This window comes from Stenella coeruleoalba, assembly GCF_951394435.1.
Source record: "Stenella coeruleoalba genome assembly, chromosome: 4".
In the NCBI taxonomy this organism is placed as follows: Eukaryota; Metazoa; Chordata; class Mammalia; order Artiodactyla; family Delphinidae; genus Stenella; species Stenella coeruleoalba.
In genome coordinates this window covers 113,600,156-113,618,404 of record NC_137149.1, presented here as the reverse complement: position 1 = coordinate 113,618,404, position 18,249 = coordinate 113,600,156, and the positions used below count along the sequence as shown (strand labels likewise).

Sequence of the window (18,249 nt, the reverse complement as noted above, 5' to 3'; positions counted from 1 at the left end):
TTGATTCTTCCAAGCCAAGAACATGGTATATCTCTCCATCTATTTGTATCATCTTTAATTTCTTTCATCAGTGTCTTATAATTTTCTGCATACAGGTCTTTTGTCTCCTTAGGTAGGTTTATTCCTAGCTATTTTATTGTTTTTGTTGCAATGGTAAATGGGAGTGTTTTCTTGATTTCACTTTCAGATTTTTCATCATTAGTATATAGGAATGCCAGAGATTTCTGTGCATTAATTTTGTATTCTGCTACTTTAGCAAGTTCATTGAGTAGCTCTAGGAGTTTTCTGGTAGCATCTTTAGGATTTTCTATGTATAGTATCATGTCATCTGCAAACAGTGACAGATTTACTTCTTCTTTTCCGATTTGGATTCCTTTTATTTCCTTTTCTTCTCTGATTGCTGTGGCTAATATTTCCAAAACTATGTTGAATAAGAGTGGTGAGAGTGGGCAACCTTGTCTTGTTCCTGATCTTAGTGGAAATGCTTTCAGTTTTTCACCATTGAGGACAATGTTGGCTGTGGGTTTGTCATATATGGCCTTTATTATGTTGAGGAAACTTCCCTCTATGCCTACTTTCTTGAGGGTTCTTTCACAAATGGGTGTTGAATTTTGTCAAAAGCTTTCTCTGCATCTATTGAGATGATCATATGGGTTTTCTCCTTCAATTTGTTAATATGGTTTATCACATTGATTGATTTGAGTATATTGAAGAATCCTTTCATTCCTGGAACAACCCCACCTGATCATAGTGTATGAGCCTCTTAATGTGCTGTTAGATTGTTTGCTAGTATTTTGTTGACGATTTTTGCAGCTATGTTCATCAGTGATATTGGTCTCTAGTTTTCTTTCTTTGTGACATCTTTGTCTGGTTTTGGTATCAGGGTGATGGTGGCCTCGTAGAATGAGTTTGGGAGTGTTCCTCTCTCTGCTATATTTTGTAAGAGTTTGAGAAGGATAGGTGTTAGCTCTTCTCTAAATGTGTCTTAGAATTCGCCTGTGAAGCCATCTGGTCCTGGGCTTTTGTTTGTTGGAAGATTTTTAATCACAGCTTCAATTTTAGTTCTTGTGTTTGGTCTGTTCATATTTTGTATTTCTTTCTGATTCATTCTTGGCAGTTGTGCATTTCTAAGAATTTGTCCATTTCTTCCAGGTTGTCCATTTTATTGGCATAGAGTTGCTTGCAGTAATCTCTCATGATCTTTTGTATTTCTGCAGTGTCAGTTGTTACTTCTCCTTTTTCATTTCTAATTGTATTGATTTGAGTCTTCTCCCTTTTTTTCTTGATGAGTCTGGCTAATGGTTTATCAATTTTGTTTACTCTCAGAGAACCAGCTTTTAGTTTTATTGATCTTTGCTATCATTTCCTTCATTTCTTTTTCATTTATTTCTGATCTGATCTTTATGATTTCTTTCCTTCTGCTAACTTTGGGGTTTTTTGTTCTTCTTTCTCTAATTTCTTTAGGTGCAAGGTTAGGTTGTTTATTGGAGATGTTTCCTGTTTCTTAAGGTAGGATTGTATTGCTATAAACTTCTCTCTTAGAACTGCTTTTGCTGCATCCCATAGGTGTTGGTCATCGTGTCTCCATTGTCATTTGTTTCTAGGTATTTTTTGATATCCTCCTTGAATTCTTCAGTGATCACTTCGTTATTAAGTAGTGTATTTTTTAGCCCCCATGTGTTTTTATTTTGTACAGATCTTTTCATGTAATTGATATCTAGTCTCATAGCATTGTGGTCGGAAAAGAAACTTGATACAATTTCAATTTTTTAAAATATACCAAGGCTTGATTTGTGACCCAAGATATGAGCTATCCTGGAGAATGTTCCATAAGCACTTGAGAAAAATGTGTATTCTGTTGTTTTTGGATGGAATGTCCTATAAATATCAATTAAGTCCACCTTGTTTAATGTATCATTTAAAGCTTGTGTTTCCTTATTTATTTTTATTTTGGATGATCTGTCCATTGGTTAAAGAGCGGTGTTAACGTCCCCTACTATGAATGTGTTACTGTTGATCTCCCATTTTATGGCTGTTACTATTTGCCTTACGTAATGAGGTGCTCCTATGTCGGGTGCATAAATATTTACAATTGTTATATATTCTCCTTGGATCGATCCCTTGATCATTATGTAGTGTCCTTCTTTGTCTCTTCTAATAGTCTTTATTTTAAAGTCTATTTTGTCTGATATGAGAATTGCTACTCCAGCTTTCTTTTGGTTTCCATTTGAATGGAATATCTTTTTCCATCCCCTCACTTTCAGTCTGTATGTGTCTCTAGGTCTGAAGTGGGTCTCTTGTAGAGAGCATATATATGGGTCTTGTTTTTGTATCCATTCAGCCAGTCTGTGTCCTTGATGGGAGCACTTAATCCCTTTACATTTAAGGTAATTATCGATATATATGTTCCTATTCCCATTTTCCTAATTGTTTTGGGCTTGTTATTGTAGGTCTTTTCCTTCTCTTGTGTTTCTTTTTTTTTTTTGCAGTACGCAGACCTCTCACTGTCACCACCTCTCCCATTGTGGAGCACAGGCTCCGGATGCGCAGGCTCAGCAGCCATGGCTCACGAGCCTAGCCACTCCACGGCATGTGGGATCTTCCCGGACCGGGGCACGAACCTGTGTCCCCTGTGTCGGCAGGTGGACTCCCAACCACTGTGCCACTAGGGAAGCCCTTCTCTTGTGTTTCTTGCCTAGAAAAGGTCCTTTTGCATTTGTTGTAAAGCTGGTTTGGTGGTTCTGAACTCTCTCAGCTTTTGCTTGTCTGTAAAGGTTTTAATTTCTCCATCAAATCTGAATGAGATCCTTGCTGGGTAGAGTAATCTTGGTTGTAGGTTTTTCTCCTTCATCACTTTAATATGTCCTGCCAGTCCCTTCTGGCTTGCAGAGTTTCTGCTGAAAGATCAGCTGTTAACCTTATGGGGATTCCCTTGTGTGTTATTTGTTGTTTTTCCCTTGCTGCTTTTAATATGTTTTCTTTATATTTAATTTTTGACAGTTTGATTAATATGTGTCTTGGTGTGTTTCTCCTTGGATTTACCCTGTATGGGACTCTCTGTGCTTCCTGGATTTGATTAACTATTTCCTTTCCCATACTAAGGAAGTTTTCAACTATAATCTCTTCAAATATTTTCTCAGTCCCTTTCTTTTTCTCTTCTTCTTCTGGAACCCCTAATATTCGAATGTTGGTGCATTTAATATTGTTCCAGATGTCTCTGAGACTGTCTTCAGTTCTTTTCATTCTTTTTTCTTTATTCTGCTCTGCAGTAGTGATTTCCACTATTTTACCTTTCAGGTCACTTATCCGTTCTTCTGCCTCAGTTATTCTGCTATTGATCTAGAGTATTTTTAATTTCCTTTATTGTGTTGTTCATCATTGCTTGTTTCATCTTTAGTTCTTCTAGGTCCTTGTTAAATGTTTCTTGCATTTTGTCTATTCTATTTCCAAGATTTTGGATCATCTTTCCTATCACTATTCTGAATTCTTCTTCAGGTAGACTGCCTATTTCCTCTTCATTTGTTAGGTCTGGTGGGTTTTTATCTTGCTCCTCCATCTGCTGTGTGTTTTTCTGTCTTCTCATTTTGCTTAACTTACTGTGTTTGGGGTCTCCTTTTTGCAGGCTGCAGGTTTGTAGTTCCCATTGTTTTTGGTGTCTGTCCCCAGTGGCTAAGGTTGGTTCAGTGGGTTGTGTAGGCTTCCTGGTGGAGGGGACTAGTGCCTGTGTTCTGGTGGGTGAGGCTGGATCTTGTCTTTCGGTGGGCAGGGCCACGTCTGGTGGTGTGTTTTGGGGTGTCTGTGGACTTATTATGAGTTTAGGCAGCCGCTCTGCTAATGGGTGGGGTTGTGTTCCTGTCTTGCTAGTTGTTTGGCATAGGGTGTCCAGCTCTGTAGCCTGCTGGTCATTGAGTGAAGCTGGGTTTTGGTGTTGAGATGGAGATCCCTGGGAGATTTTCACCATTTGATATTACGTGGAGCTGGGAGGTCTCTTGTGGGCCAGTGTCCTGAAGTTGCTGTCCCACCTCAGAGGCAGAGCCCTGACTCCTGGCTGGAGCACCAAGAGCCTTTGATCCACACGGCTCAGAATAAAAGGGAGAAAAAATAGAAAGAAAGAAAGAGGAAAAAAGAAAATAAAATAAGTAAGATATAAAAGTAAGATAAAATAAGATATTTAAAATAAAAATTATTAAAAAAAATTTTTTTAAAGTAAAAGAAAACGAAAAAAAAAAAAACCCAAAAGAGACAGAACCCTAGGACAATTGGTAAAAGCAAAGCTATACAGAGAAAATCACACACAGAAGCATAGACATACACACTCACAAAAAGAGAAAAAGGGAAAATATATCTATAACTTTGCTCCCAAAGTTCAACTCCTCAATTTGGGGTGATTCGTTGTCTATTCAGGTATTCCACAGATGCAGGGTACATCAAGTTGACTGTGGAGATTTAATCCGCTGCTCCTGAGGCTGCTGGGAGAAATTTCCCTTTCTCTTCTTTGTTCGTACAGCTCCCAGGGCTCAGCTTTGGATTTGGCCCCGCCTCTGCGTGTAGGTTGCCGGAGGGCATCTGTTCTTCGCTCAGATAGGATGGGGTTAAAAGAGCCGCTGATTCGGGGGCTCTGGCTCACTCAGGCCAGGGGGAGGGAGGGGCATGATGCGGGGCGAGCCTGTGGCGGCAGAGGCCGGAGTGACGTTGCACCAGCCTGAGGCGCACCGTGCGTTCTCCCGGGGAAGTTGTCCCTGGATCCCGGGACCCTGGCAGTGGCGGACTGCACAGGCTCCCAGGAGGGGGAGGTGTGGGTAGTGACCTGTGCTCGCACACAGGCTTCTTGGTGGCGGCAGCAGCAGCCTTAGCATCTAAGGCCTGTCTCTGGGGTCCGCGCTGTTAGCCGTGGCTCGCGCCCGTTTCTGGAGCTCCTTTAAGAGGCGCTGTTAATCCCCTCTCCTCGCGCACCAGGAAACAAAGAGGGAAGAAAAAGTCTCTTGCCTCTTCGGCAGGTCCAGACTTTTCCCCGACTCCCTCCCGGCTAGCCGTGGTGCACTAACCCCCTTCAGGCTGTGTTCATGCCGTCAACCCCAGTCCTCTCCCTGGGATCCGACCGAAGCCGGAGCCTCAGCTCCCAGCCCCGCCCGCCCTGGCGGGTAAGCAGACAAGCCTCTCGGGCTGGTGAGTGCCGGTCGGCACCGATCCTCTGTGTGGAAATCTGTCCTCTTTGGCCTCCGCACCCCTGTTGCTGTGCTCTCCTCCGCGGCTCCAAAGGTCCCCCCTCTGCCACCCGCAGACTCCGCCCACGAACGGGCTTCCTAGTGTGTGGAAACCTTTCCTCCTTCACAGCTCCCTCCCACTGGTGCAGGTCCCGTCCCTATCCTTTTGTCTTTGTTTATTCTTTTTTCTTTTGCCCTGCCCAGGTATGTGGGGAGTTTCTTGCCTTTTGGGAGGTCTGAGGTCTTCTGCCAGCGTTCAGTAGGTGTTCTGTAGGAGTTGTTCCACATGTAGATGTATTTCTGATGTATTTGTGGGGAGGAAGGTGATTTCCGCGTCTTACTCTTCTGCCTTCTTCCCCGCCGTCTCATCGAGGAAGAATTTTTGATGGAAAGATAAGGTAGGTCTTGAATACATCTGTTTTCTTGAATTATGACATAAGCTTATCAAGTGAGAGTGAAGCAGAAGGGGTTTTTGAAGATTTCAGAAGAATAAGAAAAAGGAATGAAGGTCATCTGAGAGAATGGGAATTGAATTTTTCAGGGAAGAATCATGGATTATTTCTGGCAATGCTGAGAAATGTGTACTCAAATTTGAAGTGAGACTAATCAATATGGTCAGGATTTTCTCCAAAAATGTTCATTTGCTCAGGTTCTGGCAAGAATAATTGGATAGTTGTCTTTAACAAGAGACAGGGTTTCTCCATGCAGATACAATAAAGGAAGAGTCTTCCCAATTGCAGTAAACAGCAACTCCATCCTTCCCTAACCTTGGAGCCATTTTTGACTCTACTCTCTTTCTTCTCCACTTCAAATGCAATATGTCAGCATATCCTATTAGAGAGTGATTATAGTGCTGGACCATGGATGAGATGCTGAATAAAGAGAAGAGGGAACCAAGATTATTGGGGGGCGTGGTGTTGGAAATGAAATGTGGTAAGAGTAATGGATTGGAGATCCTGAGTGAGGATGGTAAATACTGATATGGATTACTAGATGAGTGGTTTGGATTCAAAGGCAGCATTTTGAAATTGAGATTTGGAAGTTCTACAATTAGTGATAATGGTTAATCCTTGAGAGTAGAACCATGTCAGATTGGTGGAGAAAATGTCATTGAACCTAAGGTAGTCAAGGAACTGAGAGGCCAAAGTATTTGTTGGTGGATGTTGAAGTCACTGAGAATGATGATAAAACAGTGGAAGAGAGAAAGACAATGAGTTAAATGTTAAGGTCATCAATAAATATAAGAGGGCGACTGAGAGTTGGATTCATGATATCAAAAAGGAATGAATGGGGCTTCCCTGGTGGCGCAGTGGTTGAGAGTCTGCCTGCCGATGCAGGGGACACGGGTTTGTGGCCCGGTCCGGGAAGATCCCACATGCCACGGAGCGGCTGGGTCCGTGAGCCATGGCCGATGAGCCTGCGCGTCCGGAGCCTGTGCTCCGCAACGGGAGAGGCCACAGCAGTGAGAGGCCTGTGTACCGCAAAAAAAAAAAAAAAAAAAAAAAAAAAAAGGAATGAATGGTAAAGCCTAATGAAACAGGCTTCAAATGTTAAGATTTTGAAAGATAAAGGGCAAAAATATTTGGAAAAATCACTGGAGAGGAAGGAGCAAACTAACTTCAGTTAAAATCTTTGAGAAACAGGGTGTGAATCAAACTGTAGCTACCACTAGACAGCACTGTAAGGGAAAGCCAGAAGTCAGTCATAGCGGGAAGGTGAAAAATCATGGGGACACAGGAGGGGAAGTTTGCTGATGAAAGACTGAATTCCAGAGGGCAAAGTGGAAGGATGTAGGAGAGTGGGAACAGATTAGGGCATGTCCAGAGTAGTATGGGAATCAACCTTCCTGAGAGAATGGTACATTGGCAGGCTGGGACTTCCAGTGGTGACTGAGGGGGATGGGAAGGTAGAGGCATGATGAGATTAGTCCTGTAAGCCTCAAAGCAAGTGGTATTTGAAGGCCTCCAAGAGGCTGACCTCTTCCTTGAGGGAAAGAAGTAGCTCATAGGAATACTCAGAGAATTAAGATCTTAGGATATCTTGAGACATTGGCAAGAAGGAAAAGGATACAATGGGAGTAATTACATTTATGTGGCTTTTGATTCAGGTGCTTTGTTAGAATTTTTCTTTTGTCTACCAATCAAAAATTGAAGGAGGGCAATTTTATCTTTGCACAAGCAAATTACAGCATTTGAGGGAAAAATCTATACTAAAATAGTAACTTCTATGCGCATTTTCATTCAGGACAGCATTTATCTTGTAGCTATGAATCCATTTCTAACTGACTGAATCCATTTACATTTGAATTACACACCTGTTAATTTGTTTCATCTAATACTCAACATAGAAGCCTGGGTTGGAGACTAAACTCATCCAAACAACTTGGTTGCTCACATAAATCTGAATTCTGATATAAAGAAAATACAGTACGTAAGTACATACCCATACCACCAAAGATGGATTTGATCAGGGTTGAAATGAAAACTTTTATCCTTTTGGAGGAACATACTACTTTTTACATTGCTGTGTTTTTAATATTTTGCATTATCTAGGTCTGTTTGTATAGATGTAAACTTAGAAATCAATTAAAAACTCAAGAGGATTAAGTGAATTTCAGAGTTGCAAACAGAATGAAGCTTCTCAAAATCCTTATGATTCACCAAGATGTTATTAATACACACTAGTCAATCAGGCATAAAATAATAAGCCTCTTTTGTTATTTTTTACATGATTTGAATGGATATTTACATGATGTGTGCCAATTGCTACTCTAATTGATTTAGGATGGTAGAGAAAGTAGGAAAATGTCTATTGGGCTTAGAGGATGCTACTTAACCTCTGTTTCCAGATGTCTCTAATATCACCAGCCTGTGAGTACAAATGGGACCAAATTCAAATGTTTGTCATTATTGCTGTTACTATTCTAACCATCTGCGTGTATGAACCCTTGAAATCTCACAGCAGTACTGTGAGGTAGGGACTATTATGATGTCCATTTTACAGATGAGGAAACTAAAGCACAGATTGTTAAATAATTTGCCCAAGGCCATACAGCTATAAGCGCTAGGCCAGCATTTGTACCCAGGGACTGACTCCAGAGCTCAAGATCTTATTACAGTGCTATATTATTTCACACATCATGGCAGCTCTCAGCTCGGTACCTGCTGAAATTGGACCTCATCTTCCATTTACCAAACATCTCTCCTCTTTTCCTCAGGTATTTTGAACACCTAGCCAGTGTTAAAGGAAATTCCAAAAAGCTCCTCACATGTTCTCTTGAGCTAATCTGCCAACCCTTTTATAGCATTTCTGCCAACTGTTCTTTTTTTTAATTTCCACTTTCCTTTTATCCATCTTTCTACTTATGAAGCAGCCCTGTTGTCAGATGTGAAAATGTTGAGTTAAAAGTGCTGTTCTGGCATTCATGCTGAAGGGGTAATGAACCTTGCCCTAAATCTGAGTGGCATGCTGTCCTCTTGAGACTTAAACAGCACTGCTCGTGGACAGCATTAAAAAAAAACCTCTTGAAAATAGTTTCTGCAGCTTCTGCCTCTAATGCATCTCTCAGTTTGCATTCCAAATATCCTAAGGGGTTGAATGAGAACTCAAGCATTCTCCTAATCTATTTACATCTATTCTTCTTCAGTGCCCGTGCACCAGAAACAAAACAAAACAAAATGAAATAATAATACATACGTGTTCCTTTCTCTGTCACGAAAGCCAATGCATTTTTCAAGTTGTATCAGTGGGTACTCAAGGGGGTGGCCCACCAGTTCCATAGCCTGGCAGGCCACCTTTGGGCTTAGTAGGGGCTTTGAATTCACAGACTTCATAACAGCATTTTTTTAGGCTGTTGGGCAAATGAATGCTTCTGAACAGGTTCAGAATTTCTATATAAATTCCGTGGCCATCAGAAACTAAGAGAAGGGGACATATTTTAGAAGAAAGGAGCTTATTAAGGAATTCTATTCAACTCTTGAAGAGCTGGGTGCAGGGCCATCCTCAGGCACAAATGTGAATTAGATGATGTCTCTCTTTAGTGTTCCCAGCCTCCTTCTCTCAACCACTCAGTCACTTCCATGCTGTAACTCTTTATCAGAATCAGGAAAAATAAAAGCAAATATAGCTATCCATTTAAGTTTAAGTTTAATAACTTTTTGCATTTTAAATTTATTTCTAGTTATGAGCAAATAGACTTCTTTATTACCAAAGGAGTTTCAGACATCATTGAAGAGGATTAGAAAGAAGGACAGAGGATTTAAAAAATCCTTCTGGCAGCCTTAAAATTACAATTCACAACCTACCAGCTAGTCTGACTTTAAGGCTAATTCAGTTAGTGGGGCTTTTTAAAGATTTTTCTAATGCGTACCAAGAAGCTAAACAGAAGTATCTTGTCTCTTCATGTTCTTGTATGGTGTGAAACTCATTTGGCGTGGAAAATTTTTTACGCTTTGAATGTTTGCATTTTGAAAGACCATATTCTTAATTTACACTGGCAACTATGTCAACTATCTTGGCAACTTTACAGAAAAAATAGCTTTAATGTTAAAGAAAAATAATACGCTATGAAGGCTGTCATAATATGTTGCACTGACAGGGGAAAATGGATTAATATGGCATTTCTTGTTAACTTCAAACTTCAAATTTAAAACACATGTTATTATAAGCAAGAAATAGAAGTCCTGAACACATAACTTTTCTGCTCTTTATGTCTGGAGCAACTAGAAACAATAGAATATTTATCTCTAAGCAACAATCATAATTAGTAATTATGATCATTTGATATTGTGAGTTTATATGAGAGAAATAGGCAGTGAAAGATTTCTGCAGCTAAACAGAATTTTAAAAACTCTCTATATAGTTGAATGGACCTTTGGAAATGATCCCTTTTTTAGAATGTGCTTTATAATAGTTCTTGCGTTATAATTATGTTGTCAATAATAATAAAATCTACCACGTTTTTTCAGTGCATATTAAATTCCAACATCAATGTACATAATCTTCGGTGTTTATTAAAACCTTGTAGGACAGGTCTTGTTCTCTCTGATTTCCAGATAGTTTTGTTGAGTTGCTCAGGCACCAGTGAAGTGCTACAATTAAAATTCAAACTTTCATTTATCTAGACCTAAAGCCTTTGCTCTTTCAACTATATCCAGCTATGTCTCCAAAGCAAAAATTATTCCCTATTTGTCATGCCAGTATATAAGTGGCAGTGGCTATAAGGGCATGAGCAGTTAGTTTGGATCAAGAAAAATATAGCAAGGTCTTGGAGGATTGGGTAAGTAAACATCAAGGCTCAGGAGTGATTACAGCTAGATTAGACCAAGTTTGGAAAAATAGAAGCACTCATTGTAGATCATGGCTGGTTGCTGAATCAGCTGGACACAGTAGGAGCAGGAAAATTATTTTAAGAGATCTGAAGAATAGAAGAAGCAACAGTGTTTTAGTCAGAGTCCTGCAAGACAGCATACTCACATTTGGTAATTTGAGGAGTATTTAATGACGGGATTAACTTAAACATGTGGACAGTGTGTAGAGAAATAATAGGGGATAGTGTGATCTGAGGAAAATAACAACAGGAAGCTAAGCCTAAAGGGTTTAGGGAATAGTGGTTCCTGAAACCTGCAGATGTGACCTTTACAGTAGCAGCTTCATAGTAGTTGTGACCTTTACAGCCACCCTATGATGGCTGTGATGATGGCTTCCTTATGACGCACTCCATAAGGAGGGAGTAGGAGAAACAAATACCCCAACCTCCTGTTTTACCCTCCCTCAATCTCTATGGTGCTCCTTAGTGGCTTGATAGGAAGCTACAGGACAAGGCGGTGAATGAAGTGCATGTTAGTCAGCCTCTTGGACACAGAGCAGATTGGAGAAAGTTGGAGAGGAGATATAGAGGTGCAGGTAGAAGTTACCTAGCACAAGATATCAGGCAGAGGATCAATAACTTGATTCAAAATCAGGGAGAGAGTAGAGCTGGGACAACTGGAAAGCCGGGTACTAATGGGACTTGAGAGCTGAGGCTCTAGTTTCTTTCATTCAATGCATTAGTGAGAATCATTAACTCATTCACTCATTCATTTATTCAACAAAACATTCTTTAGTTTCTATTTTATGCCAGGCATATTGTTATTGTATTAGGTGCCGTACACAGCATGAGACCAGTCATGAGGTGTGTTAAAAAGGGCAATCATAAACATCCTCCTGGTGTGTTTATTAATTATTTATTTATTGTTCTGTTATCTATTATTACTCTAAACTCTGAAGGCAAGGCCAGGGGTTTTTTTAGGTTCCGTTAGAGAATCAGATTCACAAGATGACCATAAGTCACATATGGCATCAAATTCACTTAGCAGGACATGGAACAGAACCCCAACTGGCCAGCAGGGCAACATCAGGTATTGCTCTTGCATGAGACTAGCCCTTGCAGTAGTTTCTGAAGTCGGTACGGCAGTCCAAGAACTGTAGTCTTTGGTTTCCCAGGTGACGTCTGAGGTTTGAAAGAATGATTCTCAGATGGAGCAGGTATAAAAGTTCCCCTGGCTTAAAAACCCTCTATTCCATAGGAGCCAATATCTCTTGTAATAACTCTCTAAGCAGGGCTTCTATGGTCTTTATAAAAGACATGGTCAGTTACAAGAGTCTAAAACTATGATATCCCTGTCAGGTATTTATCATTCATTTATAGTTTCTCTCACTCCAGATGCAATTAACCAAGCAAAGATTATTTTTACCATAAGCAATGCTGCCTAGTAACTTAGTTGACATACCTCCTCTATCAGGTTGCTAAGGGAACAGATCTAGAAAGTGAATTGAATGTCAAATTCTAAGGGAGAAAGGGAAAAGATTTTGTTCAGCCTTTGCCCACACATATTATGCTTCTAATTAGTATTTGCTGGGTCAAATAGAACCAGAGAAAGACATGAAAAGGGCATGAGACAAAGTTGCTAACTGAGCTAGGGTTTGAAACATCGGAAGACCAATTCCATTTCTGTTACCAAAAAGAAAGCCCACATTCCGTTTTGCATCAGCAAATGATTTTAAATAGTCAGTGAGCTAACAGAATCTTCCAAAGAGATGCTCTGTACTAAAGTGATGAATTGTTGTTTAAACTATTATTATTTGAAGAATGGTGAGCTACAACTAATTCTGTATTCAGGCAGCCCTTGGAATTAGCTGATATCTTAATAGTTAGCTTGCAAGGCAAAAAAACTTTTAAAAAGATGATGTGTTTTTCTGTGTCATAAAAAATGTATTAGCATGGCCTTTCATATATGTGTCACATGAGACATATCTCATTGCGTCTCCCATGTCCTCCTAGAGCATACTATACTCCTCTTACCATGTTGTATTATAATTTTTTTGTGGAAAAAATTCTCCCCACTGGACAATAAACCCTGTGAGGACAATACCCTTATCTGTCTCATCATTGCATCTGCAGCATCTAATGCAGTGGCCTGCATGGTAAATACTCAATAAAGTTTCTGGAATGGATGAATAAATAAATGAAAGAATGTAACTACAATGCACACTATAGTGGATTCAAACTTTGGACAAAATTTTTCTTATGGTTAAGTGCCTTTGTTAAGTGGCATTAAAACTTGACTTCCCTAGAATTGTATTTTTAATAGCCAATCACATAGGTTTCCTTTTAAGGATGACAGATGGAAATTTACCTATTAATTGGTGAAGAATGCATGTAAGTTTTGAGTTGTAGTATATTTTTTCTACAGTGAACTACTTATTACAAAAGTATTTGCCAGGATGCCTAAGAGCTCGCTCCTGAATTTCAGTGGACTTTTAATGTTATCTTCAAGGTCCTTGCAGAATAATTCTGAAGACTCAACAATGAAATTCAAATCAGAGAATCCACTACACCAAAGAAATAGCCTCTCAAATCCATTTGGGGAGTGATGCAGTACCAATCCTAACTAAAGAAAGAAACCACTTCTTGGAGTTTATTAATTTACTAGACTAATAGCTTTATATCTTACATTTGACAGTTCTTTAAAATCCTTAAAAAGATATTTTCACATGTTATCTTAATTAAGACCCTATTTTAGATATGAAACCCCAATTTTATAAACAGCAAATCCTCAAAATACAATGTGGGCTCTGGACTTAAACAACCTGGGTTTAAAACATGGCTGCCAGCTACAAACTGTGATCTTGGATAAATTACTTCTACATTCCTCAGGTTCTTCATCTAGAAACTGAGGAACATGAAGGTGACTGTTTTATAGGATTATCATGAAAATTGCAAAATGCAAAACTATTAGAAAAGTAAATGGCAGATATTGTAGTAAGTGCTCAATATGTGTTGTTCACTATTATTAACTTGCTTGAAGCCAAACAATTAAGTAGAAGTAAAATTTGAACGCAGGTCATTGTTTTTCAACTTCAGTGTTCTTTCCACCAGTCCACATTTTATGTGTATTATTTATTTAAAATTTATTTAGAACGGGGTATGTTTTGCCCATGTCACACTTTCTCTGGTGTTTGGAGATTGTACTACATAGTTATAATTATATGTTTTGCCTCTGAAATGTGATCATCTTGGTTAAATTTATTAGATAATGGTTGCTTGTTGATGGCTTTCGTTTGTAGATGCAAATGGCTCGGAGGATAATGTTTTTTAAAAATTTTATCTCTATATACTTAAAACAGAAAATTCAGTATACTAAGTTATTAATTACCTGATTATCAAAATTATAAATAAAATTGAGGGCTGAAAGCAAAAGCTTCCTTGATCTACCCATAAATATTTCACTTGTATACAATTAGAACTCTAAATCTCTAGATGTGGTTTGAATGCTTCCTGGTTACATAAAACATAGATTCAATTTCACATCCACAGTATCATTCACCTCCACCATGAGGTTTTAGGTAAAATATTATACTTAACTTAGAAATGGTACTTTACAGAAGACATATAAATTCACATCTAGTGAATGGCTCTAGTAGGTTGGAGTTTGGATATGTTGAGTTTGAGTTCCCTGTGGGACATATAAGTGTAGATGTTTAGGAAGAACTTAGATGTATGGGTCTGGAATTTAGGAGAAAGATTTGGACTGGAAATATAGATATTTGGTATCTAACATAAAGGAGGTAGTTCAAACCATAATAGTGGTTGATATCTCTTAGGGAGAATATGAAGAAAGAGTCTATGGAGGGAAACTTGGGGAAGACTAAAGGTTAAGGGATGTATAGAGGAAGTTGCAAAGGAGACAGAGAAAGAAAAATCCAAGATTCACAAGAAAAGCTGAGAGAGACTTTTGTCCTGGAAACCAAGAGACCCGTTCTTCTTCTTTTTTTTTTTTTTTTTAAGAGACCCATTCTTTTGACAAATATTTTCTGAGCTATTACTTTGTCTGAGGTGTTGAGATAAATCAGTGAACTCAGCAGATAAACTTATTTGCTGCTGGGGAGAGATAGACAAAAATATAATAATAAGTAAATTCTATATTTTGTTAAAAGATGAAAATACAACAAAATATAATAAAGCAATGCAAGGGAGACTGAGAGTGCAGGGGTCAGTGCTGTAGTTTAAAATCGGATTACCTGGGTAGGTAGAAAAGAAAGTGGCATCTGAGTAAAGACTTGAAGGAAATTAAGGGAGAGAGATATAATTTCAAAAAGAATTCAGTAGTTCATGTTTCAGAAGGGTTAGGTAAGATAGTAATTGAATAGTTTCCATTTGATTTTTTGAGATTTGGAGTCAATGTTGACCTGGACAAAAGGAAATTTGGAAGCATGGGGAGAAGGTAGAAGGTAGATTGCATTGGTAGAATAAATATAAGGTGCAGAAGGAAAGAACGTGGACCTCTCTTTCTACCAGTATAATTATGAAGGGAAAAGAAAAAACAATGTCGTATCCAGAGACATAGATTAATAAAGATTTTGTTTAGCTGGTGTCTGGAAGGACAGGACCGCTGTATGACTAGTGGTTCCCCCAGAGCGTGAGAGCACAAGAGAGGGAAAAGATTACAAACAATTTATTTTGGTTATTGAATTAACCCAAAAGGAAATGTAGATTAAATCAATATTTAATTCAGAAGAAGTCATCAGTTTCTGTTAGAAAGCCATGATGAAATTTCAAAGAGTAGAGAGGGTGTTTATGGGGGCAGGATCTTGGAACTTCAGAGCTATACTACTGCCTTCTTTAGTGGTAAGCATGGATTGCTGTGGTTTGACATGGCAAATGATTTTTTTTAAAAAAAGAATACCAAATAAAAACGTATGCAGCTACTATTTACCTGTATTAACAAGCTTCATATAAAAGCGTAAATAGGGCTTCCCTGGTGGTGCAGTGGTTGGGAGTCTGCCTGCCGATGCAGGGGACGTGGGTTCGTGCCCCGGTCCGGGAGGATCCCGCATGCTGTGGAGTGGCTGGGCCCGTGGGCCATGGCCGCTGAGCCTGCGCGTCCGGAGCCTGTGCCCCGCGACGGGAGGGGCTACAGCAGTGAGAGGCCTGCGTACCGCAAAAAAAAAAAAAAAAAAAAAAAGCGTAAATATATTTTATGGTGATAATGAGGGAGACACCTCTACACTATCCCACCTGAGGTCAGTTCATCCCCTTCCTTTCAAGGAAAAATTTAAAGAGTGGACCATTAAGGTAGAGAAGTTTTCTATATAAGATTCATAGCATTTCTCCACGTATATGGAAAGGATAAGAGAGGTACCAGTTGGAACCAAATCAACTTGCTAGAGGATTTGCAAATAGACTTAGGCATTTGATCACAACAAAACTCTATGTCTATTGATGCGAGATGCAGAAGGTCCTTGTGAACCAATTGCATCAGATGGAGAACCAGAATTCCCTGTGGAATAATCCATCAGACAAAGAACCAGAATTCATAGGAAAATGGTCACATCAGTGAGATGTGTTCCTTTCTATGTGTTCCTTCCTCTTCTCCTGAGAAGAGTTCCTTTCTATGTAGGGAATCATGGATTCTTCTTTTTAACCCTGGGCTTCACCTCCTTTCCCCAAAGCAGATGGACTTCTACTTCGCAAAAGAACTGAGGCCACCACGTGGGAATTCTCTTAACATCTACTCCTTGTACTTTAATCTCACCTATTGCAACCGCCACCCCCCCCACCCCCCCACCCCCCCCAGCCCCCCTCCGCCACAGAGCTGCCGCAGCCCCTGCCCAGAGCTAACCCCACAGGCACCTTTCCCCCTTCCCCCTTCCCCCCGGGACTGCGCTTCATCAGTTAACTGCAGCCCTGCCCACCCTCTCCTCCCCAGCCCTCGTTGTTTCTTGCCACTGACACCTTCCTACCTGGGCTCCTGTCCTCTGGTCAATCTGTGACTTGCGGTGCCTTCTTAATGTTCAACTTCACCTCTCTGCTTAAAAGAAGTTTCTTGGCTTCCCAAATTATAAATGGGTTATATTCAGATGGTTACTAGACTTATCATGGTGATCATTTCATAATGTATTTAAAAGTCAATTCACTATGTTGTTTACTTGAAACTAACATGATACTGTATGTCAACTTTTTTTCAGTTAAAAAAAAGTGAAAGTTAAAATCAAAAAACAAAGTGGGTGAATCTAATAATTTGATTTTCACCAGCAGTATCTGAGAGTTCATGCTGTTCCACATTCTTGTCAGGACTTGCCATTATCAGGCTTAAAATTTTTTGGCTTATCAGGTGGAGGTGAAGGTGTATCTTGCAGGGGGTTTGTACTCACATTACTCAAGAGGTTGAGCAACTTTTCATTTTACTCGTGCCTTGTGGTTCCTCTTTATGAAGTGCCTGTTCAAGAGTTTCGCCACCCTTCTCCACTCCTGGATTTTTGCTTCAGTTGGTTGCCTATCCTCCTTATTGATTCACAGGCATTCTTTACATATTCTTCTTTGTGAATTTATGAGTGTTTTAAATATTTTATCTTTTCACTCTCTATATAGCCTTTTGATAAAGTTCATAATTTTAATGTAGCCAAAGTTATCAATTGTTTCCTATGTGACTTATGCTTTTTATTTCTTGAGTAAGAAATTATTCCCAACCTCATGTTAATAGAGGTATTTTTAAATATCAAAAAAATAAATAAACAGATCATACTCCCCCCAAAAAAGATTTTGTTTTATTTTATTATTGGTTAAGAAAGATATGAACATAATTATAGACAAAGAGAGGATGAAGCCAGCATAGAAGAGGTTAAAAATCCAGCTGGGCAAGAGGATGTGAATTTATAGGAAGAGGTACCTGAGGACATGGAAAATGAGGGAGAGAGAATGGGATCTACAAGGAGAAAGAGCTTTTCCACTGGGACAAAAATGAATAAGGAAATATTGAGCTGCTTTTAAATATTTAGTGTTGAAAGGAGGCAAATGATGACTTTCATTTTTTCTGTGAAGTAAGGAATTGATGCTATTCATTAAAAATGATAAAGTAGGTAATGAGGATAGAGGCTTGGGATGATTTCACATAGCTACTGTGGGACAAAGAATAAGATGACTAGGACTGCAGAACAATTTTGAGGGTACAGCTGAAGCTGGAATCCATGAATTTTTCATACCATTCATCTTCCTGATTGTGCATTCTGCCTTTTCTCTAGTATGCCTTATCAGTCTAGGCATAGAAGAGGAATGAATAGGCAGCTGAATTGATCCAGGCCTGATGTGTTGCCTGGTATGTGTGATGAATTGATTGGGAGAATGGTAGTTAAGGGGTTTGGTGAGATTGTATTTAAAATGATACTTAGGTTAGTCATAGAAAAGAGAGAGAATAAGCAGGAGTGGGCTGATGAATTAGGACCAAATAGAGATATTTAAGGGCAGAGAAGATGGAGTGGGTATGAGAGAACTGGAGATATAAGAGGATGTGGTTCAATGAATTTGACATTGGTGTTTAAGATTTCAAAAATGTGGCAGTTCTGGCTGATATAAATCCTAAGATGAAGATGCTTGAAGTGAAGTGGAGGTGGGTAATAAATGGAACTGAGGACAAAGAACCATGAGGCAAGACTATTGGGCTGGGTGGTGAGGATCGAATTCACCCGGCATCATGGCAGGGATTAAGAGGGAGGCCGTGAACTGGTA

General features: G+C 39.4%; 1 protein-coding gene across 6 annotated transcripts in view; it reads left to right on the top strand.

Annotated features, from left to right (window-relative positions):
* The window catches only part of MAPK10 (mitogen-activated protein kinase 10), a 617,840-nt gene that overhangs the window by 382,994 nt on the left and 216,597 nt on the right, over window positions 1-18,249 (top strand). The gene's annotated exons all lie outside the window — the stretch shown is intronic.